Consider the following 17,479-nt stretch of genomic DNA (forward strand, 5'->3'; position numbering starts at 1 on the left):
TCCTTGGTGTGCCGGAAGTGTGATGAAAATAAGTTGCAATAGCAGAGGGCATACATGCATCTGAACTTTTTTTTTACATGTGTTCACATAGTCCAAGATTTCCTAACATATGTGAAAATACAGCCAATTTTTAATACTCACTGTGGAATATTTACATAAATGCTCATGAAAGATGTGTACCAGCGTGTAAACGTTTTTCACGTAGGTTTATTATTATCGAATGGGGATATTTACGTATACAGGCTGATGAAAGACGTGGACCAGCATGTAAATGTTGTTTACGTAGGGTGATTACTATCCAATGTACTTTGTCTTAAGGCCATCATCAGGGTATGCATTAAAGGTGTGCATTAAACACGGTGCTAGAAAATAGTGACGCCGGGCACTGATATAATACTATACCCGTGCCATGCCAAGTATCATAAATTGTGTCCAGCACTCCAGAGATTTCGCTGTGATAATGATCCTGAATGTGGATTTTACAGGAAAGACGTTCCTCAAAAAGAAAACACACAAAACAGCTGGTGCCATGTTTTGCAGCAGCCTAAATGTCAAGGGTGAGAGGCCCTACTACATATATTATACTTCCTCAAATAAATTCTCCCTGGCAAGGGCAGCAGCTGTGGTACAACTGAACTAAATTTAATAATTTATTTTTGCTCGAAATAATGAACAAGATTACTTAATCGAGGGTTTGGAGTTAGAAATGGCACTGACCTCAATATTTTCAAAGTACACCTGTAAACAATATGTAAGGCTCATAACATATGCAGCTAACATTAGAACATATGCAATAAAAGATGTTGTGCTATCACATCCCCAGCAAAAATTACAATAATAAACCAGTAAACTGATAGACCAGTAGATTCCTATTGTAAAAAGTAGGTGGGTCCTATAGTACCGATAGAGGCCCATTGGTGTATTGGTCAAATAGAGGACTACTGGTGTATTGGTTTATTAGAGGCCTATTTGTGTGTTTGGTTCAGTAGAGGCATGTTGGTGTATTGGTCCAATATCGGCCTACTGATGTATTTGCCCTTACTGGGACATTCTAATGGGCTACATCAATGGGCCTCTACTAGCACATTCTAATGGTGCCTGGAACATGTTCCCGAGTGCTATGCTCATCGTCACTTTATTTTAGTTCCCTCTATCTTTGCCTGACAACGTCATAGAAGTGTCATGCTGTTCCATGCCACGATCCTGGTGGTGGTAGAGCAGCAGAAGGCGGGTGCGGTAGGCCCCTGTTGTGCTGTAGCTCGTCTCCAGCTTGATAGTCCATGGAAGATTCAGCAGCCAGGAGTTGGGACGCTACAAGAGCGACACTTGTGTTTCCTATTATTCGCTGGAACACATAAGGCCAACCATTAGGATTGCGACATAACACAGCATCCAGCTCCTGCGACATAATTTGTCACCATTTTGGGGCTACCTTAAATGCATAAGCAGCATAGGATGGCCAAAGACAGCAGTCACAAATGCATTCAAGGCACTCTACTATAGGTTGTTTGCGCATGACGTCAATCCGCCATTTTGTTGTTAGTTTGGTTTTTGAAACAAATTTACTACATTGAAGGATTACATCGTAACCGGTTGAAATGATGTCAGCGGTGCTCTACGCATTTGAGAAGGCATGTAAATCCTTGAAATGCTCGAGTTTGGCACATTCCACACAGATCGCAACAACAAAATGGTGGACGAAATCACGTCAGTGAAAACACCCTATACACTGTTCATTATGACTACTTTGCATAAACATTTTCAGATATATCCAGTGAAAACGATACAGTGCACAACTGTACAGAACATGCATAAACATACCACAACCGGGCAATAAAAATGGTGTTTTCGTCATTAAACTCAAAAGTGGTAAGCAAATGTAGTGTTCAAGATGACTGAAAACATTTGCAATAAGTTTGCTATTTCGTAAATTCTCATAGTAACAAAAAAAAATAAACATAAAAAGATAATGCATTGCTTTGTTTGCTTGTCATAATGACAATTGGTATGAGGTCTAAAGAGAACAGCCGTACACTTGTTGCAATGAAATTGACTCAAACTTTAAACTGGTAGACGAAGGTAACATTTTTTGTGAGAATGAATATTGCACTAAACATGTTTCTAGAGCAAATGTACAGCCTACTTCACTCGCTTCTATTACAGTTTATCTAGCGTGCCAAATTCTCTCCTGATGGTGTGACACACAGACTCCCACGCCAACATTACCACCAGCCAGTGTTCTTCTGCAATGCGCAAGTGGTACATTACTGACGGCGCACATTGCACAGACATCAGTAAGAATCGGTGCATACAGCTCACCTCCAAGGACAAGACAGGCTTGACAAAAAAAAAATGCATGTTTATCTGAGCAGGCCTGGCAATCGAGTGCTACCCTTTCACACGCTCTGAGCCAGCTAATGTCTTTCTCCTTTACTTGTCCACATGTCACACAACTCGTCAATTTGATGAGATGAAATCAACTCTGGTCATTTTTTCCAATACAGAGGGTGGCCATAATTTTAATTGATTCACCAGATGAACCATTGTATGTTGTTTTAAGTTTCAAAAACAAGCTCCATGGGCAACAAAAAACATCCGATTGCCTGGTATTCCACTATGATAGGTGACATCAGCCACCTCACCCAATTTAAGGTGGAAACCCCAGGTTTCGGCGAATCCAGCCACACAAACGACGTCAAACCTGTCAGTGCCAAAGCCACTGCATTACAGTGCCCAGTAAGGTGTATTCACCCTCCTCCCACAGCACCCTAGGGAAGTATTTGGTTGCACTATTTTTAGGCATAAAAGAGATTAGAAAATATGAAGATACAATTTAAGCTTACCGTGAAATTCTGAGCAAGTGTCCCCCCCAACTTCACTGCCAATTTCACATTTCCTCGCTGTTCCGGGAAAGCGCCCCCCTCCCCGCACCACACCCGTATCACGTACCAGCCTGATTGTGCCCAGGCAACACTGGCCTGCGAAATTCAGTCCAAGAATCCAATCCAATCCTACTTTGCAGCCCTATCTGCCCGGTCGCCATGCACCACTGTCGCTTTGTTTTGGGGTTGTCAGGTCGGCTATGCATTCTTTCACAGCGGCAAAGAAAATTGAGGTCGTCCAATGGCATTGCGAAAACGGGAACAACATACACCTGACGTCTCGACACATCAAGCTCTACCGGATACGGGAATGGGACAAGAATTTTGAAAATTTGCTACAGCCAAACTACAAGAAAGTCAAACTTCGACGAAAGCTAAGTAACGGCACGCCGGTGTACAGCGAAAACGTGGAGGATGCACTCATACCTCGAGCGCGAAAGAAGTGCAGAATGAGCCATTGGCAACCGGCTTCTTTCTGAAGAGGTTGTCAAAATAGCCAACGGCACATAGTCTGCGGAATGCTGCAAACTTTTTCTTGTGACAGACTCTGAGGAGTCTTTTGGTGGTTTTGAAAGTGATTAACATAGCAGTGACAAATCTTTGGCCTAATAAAGTCTATGTTCTCAGAGATAAATAAAATACTAAATCCGTGTACACTGCGCTTTTTTTTTTCTTTTTCTGGTAGAAAAATTTTGTCGTTGCCATCTTGAATTTTGGTGCTCTTTCGGGATAGAGCTCCCCCCCCCAGCCTAATTGCTAGTCGGGAGTGATTTTCGCAGGGGGTTCTACGCATGTGCATTCTTGACTTGCATATACAGTCACTGTTTACAGCTAAAAACGCGTTGCGGTTTGCCACAGCTGCTTCCACTGATTCTTCTTTTCGGCTGTAATGCAAAAAGCGGATATGGTGTGATAATCCTACGTGCCGCTACTGCATGGCAGGGTTGTTGCACCCTTTGTTTCGATATCAGCTCTCCTCACTTTGATACTTCATTTATGCCTAACAGCATTGGCATCGCCTGACTGGGACTTCTATTCAAGAAATACGATATCGATAGAGCGAGGTCACTACTGGCATTTTAAAAGAAAAGGACCAACGGTAAGAAAGGACAGAAAAAAAGAGAGGTATCGTTTCGAACAACCACTGGCTAGTTGGAATCAAAAATATGCCAAAAAGGTACGGTGACATATTGATGGATGCAGCATGTCACTCGGCACAGGCAAGTCATTTTGCGGTTCGTGCGGATGCTGATGAAGTTAAAAAGGAAATTATTTTATTTTCTAAACTAGAAGGATAGTTGTGTCGTGACTACTCATTGCTAATGTTTCACCTGACAGGCACAGATTGACGGCTCCTTTCTCTCCGCTTTCGGCCCCTGAGCGAAGAAAAAGCAGCCGTTGATTCCTTGCCCACCAGGCTTTAAAGATGACCAACGAAACCATAATCCGCAAGGTAGGAAAATGCCCCTCGCGCCCTCCTCTTGTCACCCTCTCCGAAAAATTATGTGACGGCAGGGGCTTCTTTTGTGTCGACTTTTTCTGTAGGGATAATCCTCAAAAAGCGCGAAATGAGCAGCTAGCCGCGAGCGCCACAACGACCTTGAGACGTCCAGGTGTCTTCCCTCGTCGACGCGGGCACGCTCAATCCGCGAGATTGAGGAAGCCAGCACGACCGAACGCTTTCTCTCATGAGCTGCAGGTCCGAGGCCGCTCGGTCGGTGGAGATCGAGGGGTCGTGGCAGTATGCTGGGTTCGTACCAGCAGCCGCTTGCTGGCATCGCGCGGCTGATGGAACCGTCCCCGTGTCTGCACAAGGATTGGCTTGCGCAATAAAAGGTTCAGGTCGTCGATAATACATTTATTTCCCAAACTTATAAATCAAGTGGCTTTCGCTAATCTCTTTATTACTGTTTGAAACACATCTCCTCTCATAGGTTGTTCATCCCATTTTGGACTCTCTCGCGTATTTATTCGTCCTTACCTCTGCCTGATGACTGTTTTATAACTTGATAAAGACCTTTAAATATTTGCGCGGGCTTGCGCGATGAACGCTGTCCCGGATTTAATATTGGAAAGATTGGCGTCAGGAGGGGCTAAACAAGCAAACCGAAATTCTTGCTTCTAATGAAGACGGCACGATCATAAGATAGGTCTTTGCTTCACTTGCCTCCACAATGCCCCATCGTTTGCTCTATTGCAACTTCTCAGTAACATAGCTGTATACCACAGTTTACTCATGGTTACTATACATGTGGCCCTACAGGTTTTCCCGTTATGGGCGAGTCGACTTTTTAACGACCGGCGACTCTCCTAAGTGAGAATAAATATTATCACCTTCCCACAACATCCACCCCTTTCTCTCTCTCGCCCCCCCCCCCCTTCCCGAGTTTTGGAGATATCAGGCCACTCCAGGAAGCAGCCTGCAGACGGCGTTTTTTGGCTACTCATTCTCAACACATTCAAACGTGGAAGTAAACACATCGCATGATTGACGCCCAGTTTATTTGCAACCTAAATAATGTGGCTCCACTGTTGGGACCCAATCAATTTCATCATCAATCATTATTTGTTACGATTTCATGGTGAAAGTGTGTTCGTCGTGATTCCACAAAAGTGATGGATTCAAAGGGAGAAATAGCTCCTCGTATTTATTTTGCAGAAATACTCGCTCCTGTGACGCTCTAGTGCGTAAGGTCAAAGCACCCGAGGCACTGCGTAATACTTTACAACTGTCGTTGACAATGAAATATTTGTGGGAAGTGCGTAAGATTGTTTACACCACAAAAGCATACCTAAACACAACAAAATATTGCAATTGCAAAAAAAAATATCAGCCTGCAAAAACCGTTGCTTCCCTCTCTCTTTCTCTTTTTTTGTTCCTTCGCGCCACTACGAAAACATAGTGGCTGAGCAACGAAATTCTATCAAAACCTCGCTTCTTGGATAAAGGACACCAGGCTATATGGTAGTGATTTTGCCAGAGAGTTTGTAGAAATAGTAGGCGACCAATGAACCTAGGCTTCTGCACAGATCATGCCCGGGATATTTCAATTTTCTTTCCACGCGATTAGAAGGCAAGACGCTGGGAGGATTCATGTGCACTAACATGCTGCTTCTAAGAGAAAGTACCAGATTTATAGTGCATGTCAAATTAGATGTAAATAATTTAATCACTTTGCACAAACATTCTTGGCCTGGAGGATTTCCTATCTTATGATCGTGCCGTCTTCATTAGAAGCAAGAATTTCGGTTTGCTTGTTTAGCCGCTCCTGACGCCAATCTTTCCAATATTAAATCCGGGACAGCGTTCATCGCGCAAGCCCGCGCAAATATTTAAAGGTCTTTATCAAGTTATAAAACAGTCATCAGGCAGAGGTAAGGACGAATAAATACGCGAGAGAGTCCAAAATGGGATGAACAACCTATGAGAGGAGATGTGTTTCAAACAGTAATAAAGAGATTAGCGAAAGCCACTTGATTTATAAGTTTGGGAAATAAATGTATTATCGACGACCTGAACCTTTTATTGCGCAAGCCAATCCTTGTGCAGACACGGGGACGGTTCCATCAGCCGCGCGATGCCAGCAAGCGGCTGCTGGTACGAACCCAGCATACTGCCACGACCCCTCGATCTCCACCGACCGAGCGGCCTCGGACCTGCAGCTCTTGAGAGAAAGCGTTCGGTCGTGCTGGCTTCCTCAATCTCGCGGATTGAGCGTGCCCGCGTCGACGAGGGAAGACACCTGCAGGGGTGAGACAGGTGAAACAGGTTATGGAGCAATTTTTGGAGTAGAAAAATCTGGATTTTGGAGCAGCTTTGGAGACAAAATTCTTGTTTTGAAGCAGCAGTTTATGCATTTTGGAGCAACTTCGAAGCACAAAAGTCTACAGTTTGGAGCAGATTAGGAGCAGAAAATGTTAGAGCAGATTTCATCTATTGAAATCATAAAAAATAATATAAATCACATAAATCAGATTTTTCTTTTTTAATCATTATTTTTGTCCACCCTGGTTTTAATAAGTTATCAGAGCTGATACGTACCAAGATAAAATATATTTAAAAAAATTTAAAAAAAACGGAAAAGGCAAACGCTAGTTTCGTGCGCATAGATGAGGACAGGAAACACAGGCTTTCTGCAAAGTTAGGTGGGTACCAGGTACCTCATAAGCCTGAGGTACCTGGTACCCACCTAACTTTGCAGAAAGCCTGTGTTTCCTGTCCTCATCTATGCGCACGAAACTAGCGTTTGCCTTTTCCGTTTTTTTTTTTTTTTTAATTTTTTTAATTGTAGTGCAGAACCTTTTAAAGCGGTGATTCAAAAGCATGAACAGGGAAGCACGGTTTACTACAACTAGACATCTATGCACGCTCGTAGAAAGCACCGTGCAGGTAGAAAAAAAAAAAACTCCCCACAAAACTGAGTCACAAGGTAAATAGTGAAATGATAGGAAAATTATGAGCAGCACATACTCGCCAAATACGGGTGTGACCGGTTCATTCGATTGCTCACGCACTGGAAGCAAGTGTGCGATAACCGAAAGTACTCACGGCGACGGCGCCATCCATTTTGACGAGATAACGGATGCAAATGAACAATTACACAATGGAGGCGCTCAATAGCACTTTTAAGAAAAGGTTTACTCTCAAAATGAAAGGAAAATTTTTGTTAGCTCATCTTGATAGCCTGTGCAACGTACCTCTCGCGGCCAGACAGCAAGACCGCGTGACAGTGCACCGGTAGCATGCAGTCACAAATGACAGCGTAAAGTAGTAGGAAGAGGGGAGAAAATAGCACGTATCATAGGTATAGAAGGGTACTATAGCTGAAATCTTTGAATCCGGCGGTTGCTTGCGCCACCCTGTACCCGTGCCGTGTACTTTACTACGACGAGATTGAGTGTTGCCAACCAAGCTCTCGTTTCCCGCTAAAACTAGTGCCGCCCCTAAATTTTTTTTCGTTTTTGAGTTACTTTTGGCACAGTGTGGCGCAATTTCGACCAATTTCGCGTTTTTGGCACAACTAGGCGCAGAAAACTGGGTTTGTATCAGATTAGCGCAATTGGGGCAGATGTCACACCCCTGCACCTGGACGTCTCAAGGTCGTTGTGGCGCTCGCAGCTAGCCGCTCATTGCACACTTTTTGAGGATTATCCATACAGAAAAAGCAGACACAAAGGAAGCCCCTGCCGTCACATGATTTTTGGGAGAGAATGAAAAGAGGAGGGTGCGAGGGGCATTCTCCTACCTTGCGGAATATGGTTTCGTTGGTCGGTCTTTAAGCATCAATCAGAAACTGCTTCTTAGCCTACGTGATTTTGTGGCAACCACATGAACCAAGAAAGCACGGAGGAAGTTCAACTTCTGCGAACAAACCAGAAATCTTGATGGTAGGCACTGCACATAAAAGAAAGCCCTCTTAACTATTCGCTTAATGCAGGCACATAAAAATCAGGTCCCTCAAGACATAGGCTAGTACTGTATCCAAACCGGTATATTCAGCTTTAAAAACTTTTTCGTGCTGGTTTAGCGACAGGCAAGTGAACCAGGTCAACTGCAGATAAATCAATGCACTATTACAACTTTCACTCGGATAGGTGTCACATAAGCAGACTTGCCCAGCTACAATTATGAAAATACTACAGGGGATGCCAAAAAACACTACTATTGTGTGAAGGAATACGAAAACTGATTTATACTTCAAAAACTTGGTTTAGTTAAGAAAAATGCCTCAACTAGGGCACAAACACATCATACATTGCACGAAATGTCTTATTCTTTAGAAGTAGAAGGTTGGGTCAACACTGAGGAAGTTTCAGCATATGCTTCTCTTAGGAAGTTGTTGTCGAACACTTGTTCATGGCACTTTCCAGACTGGCTGCATCTCACAACTAAGAACTGTTCAAGAGTCTTTTTCGACATAGAGGAGCGGAACTGCGTGTGTGCCTCCTTCACTTTGCTGAAAACTCTTTCTCCTGTGCCTGGTTTAACGAAGACATAAAGAGCAAAGTTCTTGCTCTTTAACGTCTCCACAACCGCTGTAAACGGCACGTTGTGTTCAATCAAAAATGTCGTAAATGGCATTCTGCTCGGGTTGTGTCGTAATCCGTTGATCGACTAAAGTACCCTCCAAGCTTCTCGTTGGTTTCATCTACATTTGCAGAGCCCTTGTGTTTTTTTCTATTCAGATGACAGAATGTCCCGGCGACCAGCGTGCGAAATGTTGACATCGCAGCGACAGACTACAAAATGTGAACATTTCGCCCTTGCGCGACGTCTTCAGAAATGGAAAGTCGGATAAATAGCTGGGAATAAACACTTGCAAGTATTTTTTTCCCGCCATCTTGTAGCAAAGATGGTTTCAAGGGATCATGAGTAAAAGTTCCAGTAACACAACGTACAACGTTCGCCACAACAAAGGAGATTTCTAGTTTTGGATTCAGATGGATGGATGGATGTTAGACGCTCAGCTCAGTAGCGGCTATACCACCCCTTACATCACTGGAGCGGTAGCTTGCGCCCCCTGGCATACAAGTCATTATCCAGTGTTGCCAACCCCAACTTGTAAACAAGTGAGATGCAGCTTAAACAAAATTATCTTTTTCTTTACAGGGGGGTGCGGAAAATTATACAAATATTGTTGTTAATACGATAACCTCAAGAAAGCGCTGGAAAGCAGACACTTTACGATAAAATCGTAAAACTTGGCAGGTATGCATAAGCATAACAGAACAAACGACATGCGGCTTAAATTTTCTTTACGGTCAAGGTGGTTCGAAAAAGGCATGAATTGAACCGCAGCAACTAAACAGAGTTGGCGACACATTAGAAATGAGTAAACACAATACAACTATCCTCCTAATTTAGAAAAACAACTGCATCTCAATGTTGTGAAAATGTTGATTGGGGCGAAGCTCTGGTGGTGCTTGTCTGCGTAGACGCTGAGCCGCAGGATGCCGAGCCTTTCATACGTTTTCATCCATGTCACGCTGCGGTCAAATGCTCAAATGCGCATATAACCACATTCCATACTACCCATTCTCTTTCTGACATGGATGAAAATGAACGAAAGGCTCGGCATGCTGCGGCTCAGCGTCTACGCAGACAAGCACCACCAGAGCTTCGCCCCAATCAACATCATTCACCACGTAAAGATGCGCTTTTTTTTGTTTGTTTTTTTTGCCTTACACAACCTTAGGAACACGTGCTCACGTGCTCGTGAGCACATGAACTCACGAGCGAAGCACGAGCACCCGACGCCAAACATGGCTGGCCCCTAAGGAGCTTCGCCCCTAACAAAAAAAAAATAAAAGCCGCTTACAGCTCCCTGTAATGCTCAATCAGAGTGCAGCTCTTGAGGAGGAGGGGAGGGTACTAAGGGTGACATTTTCTTTTTTTCTTTTTTTTTTTGGGGGGGGGGGGGGGGGTTACGTGACCAGGGGGAGGGGTCACGTGACCCCCACCCCCGCCCCATCTTGAGGTCACGTGACCCCCAAGGTCACGTGATCCCCCTCCCCGAGGTCATGTGGGGGTCACGCGGCCTTCCAGAGAAATTTTTTCTGTAGATTTAGCGGGAAAACTTTTCCGCTAGATTTAGCGAGGAGATTTTTCTGCTAGATTTAGCGGGGAAATTTTTCAGCTAGATTTAGCGAGGAAATTTTTCCGATAGATTTAGCGGAGAAATTTTTCCGCTAGATTTAGCGGGAAAACTTTTCCGCTAGATTTAGCGAGGAGATTTTTCCGCTAGATTTAGCGGGGAAATTTTTCAGCTAGATTTAGCGAGGAAATTTTTCCGCTAGATTCAGCGGGGAAATTTTTCCGCTGGATTTAACAGGGAAATTTTTCCGCTAGATTTAGTGGGGAAATTTTCCGCTAGATTTAGCGGGAAAATTTTCCCAAAATGCAACGCGCGGTTATGGCGACGGGGACGCCGCTCAAGCCAGAAACGGGCGCCTAAGAGCTGCGCTCTAAAAGAATCATCATCAACAATTAGAATTTCCTGCTTACCCTCATCAGCATCCGCATCAACTGCAGGATGACTTGCCTGTGCCGAGTGACCTGCTCCATACATCAATATGTCACCATACTCTTACAAAAACTAAAATTTCTTGGCTAGATTCCCGATTGCTACTAATTAGTGGTCGTCCGAAACAATACCCCTAGTTTTTTGCCCTTCCTTACTGTCGGTTCATTCCTTTCAATATGCCAGTAGGGATCTCACTTGGTCGACATTGCGTTTCCTGAGGGAATAACTTTCTTTTAGGCGATGTGAGGCCGTTAGGCATCAAGTTTCAAAGTGAGGAGAGCCGACACTGGTACAAAGGGTGAAAGAAGCCAGCTATGCAGTGACAGCGTTTATGATTATCACACCATATCCACTGTTGTGTGCGTTACAGCCAAAAAGAAGGACAAGTGGAAGCGACCGCGGCAAACCGCGGTACCTCTTTAGCTGTAGACAGTGACAATATATGTGAGGCAATTGCGAGTCAAAAATGTGCATGTGTAGAAAGAAGCCTATGCGAAAATCACATTCTAAACCAACAAATGCCTTCCATGATCGCAAAGTTTCTCAACTCTCGTGTAAGGTGGCGTGTAGTGCGGTGAAGAGGCGCTAAGAAACAATGCCAGGTTGCAACAAAGGCAACTCATCTTCAACATTTTTTTTTCTTGCTTTAGAGAAAAGATTATTTTGAATAAACTTTCAGAAATTAAAGACAAACTCTTCTTCCAATGTCAAAATCTTTCACATTTGTACTCTGACAACGTCATAATAATATAAATGCATGTTTAGGCAAAAAAAAAAAAAAAGAAAGACTTTTTCACAACTTTAGAATATTTTTTTTCCCCATGAGGTATTTCGTTATGCGGCTTCAAACATTTTCTTTTTATTTGTAAAATATCTACAGGGCTTTCAATAGCAAAAAAAACTTATAATTACCAGGTGCAGAGCGATAATTAAACAAAAAAGATTAAGAAAATTGCAAAAAAAAAAAGGTTTTTGATGAGGTTTCTAAAACTATTTTAACAATTAAAGTTGCATAAACATCACAACATAGCAAGGTAAAAGCCATTCGAATTTCATAAAATAAAATCCGAGGCATTTTGAAAAAAATTAGACTTTCACTCCTTTATTGAATGCCTAGTTGTATGCCCATTTAAGAAATAAAAACACGCTCACGCCGTAAAAAAAATGTTTTCGGCAAAAATATTTTAGGGAACATATAAATAAGGAAACAACATAAAAGGTCTTTTCTGTTTTTCCTTTAATTATATTTTACCCCTACCAGCACGCTCTTCATTCCAAGTATTTTAGGAAAAGGTTACGGACTTTGGGGTAAAGAGCCATGAATTTTCTTTTTAAAATGGGAAATGGTCAAGCGTAACGTCTGGGATGTTTGGCGTGGAATGAGCCCCATGCCAACAGTTGCCTAAGCGGCAAGATTGAAGAAAGAAAAGATTGGGCGGTAAGTAAGAAAAAAAGGAGGGAATAAGTCAGAAGGAAGTGACCTAGAAGACAGGAAAGTGGGCAGACAAATGACTTCAGACCTAGGTGGGCTGTAGTTGTGGAGAGAGATCTACTATTCGAGGTGAGAATTGCAGAGAGAAAATGTCTATTTCTAACGGAATGACTAGTGGCATAAGGTGTGCAGATAATTAAGGCTTTTAACATGTGTAGTTTTCCTGGAAACATAGAAGCCCCGTTTCTTAACTTGTTAGACCCTGTAATCGCATGTCTCTGTCAACAACCACAACACACCTCTTTGTGGTCTAGGGTTAAATCTCAGCACTCAGTTTCCCATCTTCTAGGTCATTTTTCTCCTTCTCACTTTTGGTCAGCTACCTCATTTTTCTCTCCCTCTTTACTGAGCCCACCGCTGCAACCGTCGTGGTTCTTGAGGACCTTCAATAAATGCTCATGCTGCCAGTTCATCAATGTCTCTATTTCCCTTTCTCCTTAAAGCATGTGTATGGTATCATCATGATAAATGAACATGGCAGCTTTGCTGACCTAAAATTATGGCTTGTTAATGGTAAAGACGCATAAATGTAGGTTTGGTAAAACTGAAAGTAAATACCCATCATATCTGTAGCCAGGCATTCCGAGCGAGGTGGTCACGGGCAATGTCCATCAGCCTCTGTGATAGGCAACGTCCAATTACTTTCTGACAAGCAAGTACTTCCTCCTTTGAAAGTTCTTTTCCCTCAGGTGTGTGCCATTGTTGTTCCAGGTAGAAGTTGAGAAACCTAAAAAAATTTAAAGCAGTCCTATAACGTGAGCAAATAAATGCTGTCATATTTGACTGTCACTATCTTAGATCACTTTGTCATTGCAGTAGGTTCCTAAAACTAGATACAATTTGTTTTATAACTAAAAGCACTGGGCAAACCATTGCAAATCCTTTTGATTTCAGGGTTGTTTGTGCAATTAAGAGTGGATTTGGACAACATAAACAAAAATATTGAGAACACAATAAATTCCTATGATTGGTCAAACCTGACAACCCCAGAAATAGTTGAAAGCTAGATAATAAGGCTTCAACTGGTATGGGCTGTGATGGAGATCCAAGACTAAGGAAAAGGAGAAACAGCTCCCCCATGTGTCTAGTTTTCCACTTCCTAGAGCTGCAACATGAAATTAAATGCCTCCATATTAAATCAGAGAAATTTAATAATGTTGCTATCAGCTCTAAATCTCTGGGATCCATTGGAAAATTTTATTCATTTTGATCAAAAATTCATCTTTTTTTTTTTTGTTATCCTACGTTTATTTTGAAAGAGGGAAGGGGAACAAAAGCTTTGCTGCGTGGTCATTTTGAGTGCTAAGAGCTATTTGTTCTGTGCACAATGAATCTCAAAATGCACAAAATTTCTAAAATTTCAAGTATGACTATCTATTGCAAGTGACAGCCAGCACATGTACACTCCAACAACTGAACAATGACTATGAGATGCTGGCAATGGCAGCAGCTTGCACAGTTCATTTGTCGTTATTTGCATTTGTGAGGCTAGCTACGTATCATAGCTATCAAAGGCTACATACAGGCCTTTGATAGCTATGAGAGCACAGAGCATAATTCTCCCAGCTGTCCGAATTTAAAGGCACTTATGGTAGCTGCATTATTCACAATGAGAGAAATCAACAATTTACGAACATCAGAAGCAACAAATGGCAATAAAAATTTTGTGTTACAAGCGATTTAAAGGGAAAGCATATGTACTAAAGGACTGAACAATCATTGAGGAAATAATGAGATATCTGGAATTTCCAGTTTGCTACAATGGAAAGGTGCTTTACAATGCAATATGTGTGCACTGCTGATGCCAGGCTATTACTCCTCAACCCCATTCTACAATGGGTTCTAAAGCCCTCTACCGGCTTAAAAAATATATAAATAAGCCAACAGGCAGTGTTGAAATAAACTTTCCACAAAGGTGTCTTTAGGTGGTGCATTTCTCATACTAAAATTTCATGAGAGCCACTTTTAGAGCAAGCCAACCGCCCCTCCCCTAATACAGTAAGTTAAAAAAAAATTTAGATTTTTTTAAACGCAAAAGTCAACTATGCATCGCTGTATGCTCAGTTTCGGCCCAAATGTAGCTCTAGAGGTCCCAACCGGATGCCAAAATTACAGAACCAACCGATATCTTGTTCAAAATACGTTTTCAGTAACTTGCGCCATTCAGCTCCATTTATTCAACGGCTCCAGCAGCCAGCATTTGTCTATCGAAACTTTCAAAAAATCACTCACAACTTTCGAGATAACGGTTGGTTCTGGAACGTTCGCCTCAGGTTTGGACCTCTAGGGCCACATTTGGACGGAAACTAAGCACTCGACAATGCATAGTTTATTTTTGCAAAAAAAAAAAAAAAAATATATATATATATATATATAATAAAAATTTCGAAGGGTGACACGCTCTATTCTAAAATATTAATGCGGGGAGGGGTCGGATACTCGGTCTCGACCCGGCTCTTTTGAGCTTTTGAGGCACCAGAGAAAGCCGTCGCTGGACGAATTGGAAATAAGTACTGAGTCAGCGCTCCGCATCGTGCCAAGTTTGAGCCGTCCGTTGATGCAATCGTCATGTCCAATCTGTGACCATTGTTGGTCTTCGCTGATGAGGACATCTCTATCAGCATTACGGCTTTGTCGCCGTAATGCTGAAGACGACAAGGTTTGCCGAGAAAACATTCTGATGGCCAAAGGAAGCAAATCGTGCTCACCGTAGTTGCAACCGGACAGGGTCACTGGCTTGCCCCAGCGTGGGCTTTTCTTGAACACACTGATCGTGAAGAAACCTTGAAACTTTGGTAAACTCGGAGAAATTGGAGCATTTTCACATCCTCAAGCATTTCCCAGCCCCACCCGAGACACTTTGAGAAAAGATCGATGGATGGACAGATGCTAACCTGGCGAACCTGGCAGAGCCGTGTAACCTGGCTAACCTGGACTGCAGCTGGACCTGGACTGTACTGTTATACCCTTGATAATGGGCGGTAGCTTGCGCCACCTTTCCTAGGTACCTTGTTTTGATAACCACTGCTCATGGAAATAGCGAGCGCTCGCAGATTTGGGACTACTTCCATAAATCCGTGCAAGCAACACTGGGCGCGTTGCACTCTGGGAACTAGTTGGCCAGGGCATAGGTCATTCGGAGCAGAGTAGCGCAATCTAGAACGCCGCCTCTCGGCGACTAGCGGCGAACACCCGGAGGTTCCAACTGCGGTCACAAATGCATGGAGAACGCGAGAAAATCGTTGTTTCTCCAGTATTGTGCGAATGTACGGAATCGCAATGATTTTTGACATAATAATGGAACATTTTAGAATAATTTGCGCTAAGTTTTGTGCCCCGCAAGGACCTGACTTTTTTTAAAAAAATTGCCTGAGCGGCATTATGCAGCAGACGACACGGCGACGTCACACCATTCACGTGACCCGCTCCGGCCAACCCGAAAAGCCCATCTCCGCTGCGAGGAAAAATCGTCTGCTTCAAACGCCATTGCCTTGGAAATTGCCTTCTCAAAATTTGCACACGCATCCGATATTGTTAAAACTTTGATAAAATGTTTAGTGCTTTACTAACTTCATGACAGACTAGTTTTGAAAAGTGTGAACTCGCCGTTCATTGTTTAATCAGCCGTGTTGTGTCGATCTCCATGTATTCTCCCATAGGGCGGGCCGCCTCCTGGAACCCTGAGTACCACGTGACTCGCGCCGAGCCGCTCTGTCGGCCATGTTGTCGGCAAAACACGGGGTTCAAAGGTTTGCGTTACTCTGCTCCGTAGGAGCTATATAGTGCTCTAGGTCAGGGAGGAGAGCGGCATGATTTCGGTTTCGATCGACACATCGAGAAGGAATCATACAAAGAGCACGGATTATCAACAGCCGTTATCTCACGTTTCCTGGTCCCGAGCGCATCGTTTTGGGTCTCTAAACTAAACTAAATGGCCAGACCTCGAAGCTTCAGCACAAGCGCGAACCATACGTAAAGCTTGTCTTATTGACACATGTTTATTTTTGCACTCGACCCTTCACCCGCGACTCCGACAAATCGTGAAAATTGAAGCGGACGCTTCTATTTTTACGGTCTGTCGGAGTCGTGAAAATTTTTACGATCACAACTGCTCTCCTCTTCAGATTGACGTCACAGGCCACCTGCGTCTGGCTCACCTCGCCAACGCCCTCGCGTACCGCCGTCGCCTCGGCTCGAAGGCCAAGGAGGTCCGGCTTTGGGTGGATTTGGGACATTCCTGCGTCGAAGGGTGCGTTTCGCCCGCCTCGGATCTGCTTTCTTTGTCGAGATTCACTTTCGTCGTGATGGCGTCCGATGCGGTTCCGTATTGTGAGCGGAGGCTGGGTTATGGAGAGTATCTTGAATGTTGCAGACGGGATAGGAGGAGGTTCCCGGAACCTCACAAGGATTTGTGTCGGGAGGATGCGGTGCTTTTTAGGCAGTTGCAGGTGATGTGTGTGTATACCCCGGTGTTGGGGAGACATGTGGACCCAGGGAATTTTGAGAGTGACTTGTGCAGGGTATGTAAGAACAGTCGGGCAACGCTGCAGCATATTGTGTGGGACTGTGAACAACGGGGGCATGAGGCATCGGGGACCCAGGACTGGCCGGAGGACTTCAAGGATGGTGTGATGTGTGTGGACTTGGAGGGACAAAGGGGTTTCGTCCAGCGAACCCGGCGCTTGCTTCACCGGCAGACTGTGCGTAGGTGTGTTGGTGAAGGGGTGACGGAGGGGTAGGGGTTTTCGCAGGACCAATAAAGAGGTTTTCCACCACCACCTTGAGCAATTGACCGACAGCCAACAGAGCGTGTGAGTGGCTCTCCGGACCCACGTGATAAGCAGAGCAAGGCCGCCGTGGAGGAAGCGAGGGGGAGATTTGACGGAGGGAAGCTTCCCCCCGGGAAGAATTGACGGAGGGAAATTTCCCTCCGACGGCCGGAAGCGGATCGCGGCAGAGCGCGGCACGATTTGCCGGAGTCGTGGGTTTTGTAGTGTCCTGTTTGGACACCCCTTTAGCGTTTCGAGGTATGGTGGACGAGCCACTGATGGGAATCTCAACGCTGCGAAGCGCAGGGATTT

At 44.0% G+C, this 17,479-nt stretch overlaps 1 long non-coding RNA gene across 1 annotated transcript; it reads right to left on the reverse strand.

The window, feature by feature from the left end:
• Positions 1-447: 447 nt before the first annotated feature.
• Positions 448-15,272, reverse strand: LOC120840051. Its single transcript, XR_005715443.3, has 3 exons — positions 15,107-15,272; positions 12,957-13,125; positions 448-1,345 (listed from the first exon to the last, which is right to left on the reverse strand). It is a non-coding gene; the product is annotated as an uncharacterized LOC120840051 (long non-coding RNA).
• Positions 15,273-17,479: the final 2,207 nt, after the last annotated feature.

The sequence above is a fragment of the Ixodes scapularis genome, unplaced genomic scaffold (genome assembly GCF_016920785.2).
Source record: "Ixodes scapularis isolate PalLabHiFi unplaced genomic scaffold, ASM1692078v2 PGA_scaffold6__148_contigs__length_123643588, whole genome shotgun sequence".
NCBI lineage: Eukaryota > Metazoa > Arthropoda > Arachnida > Ixodida > Ixodidae > Ixodes > Ixodes scapularis.